This window comes from Nestor notabilis, unplaced genomic scaffold (assembly GCF_000696875.1).
Source record: "Nestor notabilis isolate BGI_N333 unplaced genomic scaffold, ASM69687v1 scaffold8433, whole genome shotgun sequence".
NCBI lineage: Eukaryota > Metazoa > Chordata > Aves > Psittaciformes > Psittacidae > Nestor > Nestor notabilis.
In genome coordinates this window covers 27,497-28,282 of record NW_009923239.1, presented here as the reverse complement: position 1 = coordinate 28,282, position 786 = coordinate 27,497, and positions in this window count along the sequence as shown.

Sequence of the window (786 nt, the reverse complement as noted above, 5' to 3'; positions counted from 1 at the left end):
TATTCTATGATTCTATGATTCTATGAATGCTTAGCTTCACTTTGTTTGAAATAAAGAACATAACATAGGTGATAATGAATGTTACTAAACAGACAGAGAAATTTTGCTATCACCTCAAATTTTCAAGTCTTAAAGTAAAAATATTTCACTAGCATTTACTATCTGGCATACTGAAATACAAAATGTCAGTAGCATAATTATAGTTTTAAAGGTATTTTAAAGTACAGATTACATTCACGCAATAACTCACATGGTCCAGGTATTTTCTTGAAGTAGACAACAAGCACACATGAAAAAGGTCAGAGCTGAGGCTATTATGGCTATTTTACCTTTGGATTTTCCCAGCTCTAGAATAACCTTTAGACAGATGAAGTATGAAAATAATTCACAAATAATCAAAACCAAAAATTGCACCTTAAGTTTGCCAAAACATGTCTCATTTGAAAAGGGCAGTTATCTAAACAATATCCATCTTTTAAAACTAGAGGCATATACATTTACCACCACAAACTATTGAGCTTTCCTTTGCATGCTATGCTATATATTATGTAAGCAAGCTGTACATGAAATAGAAGTCAGAAAACTGTCAGTCCCCGTCTCCTACAAAGCCACAAGCTTTGAGCATCTACATCACAGTCTGGGAACAGAGAAGAAAATGTTAACAAATATTAAATCCTTTCCATTTTATTAGAGAAATCAAAATGTATCAAAGAAACCACAATAAAAATCAATGCATTCGGCAATATTTGCTCTGTGGAATGAGGAATAGAGACTGTAAGACTATAC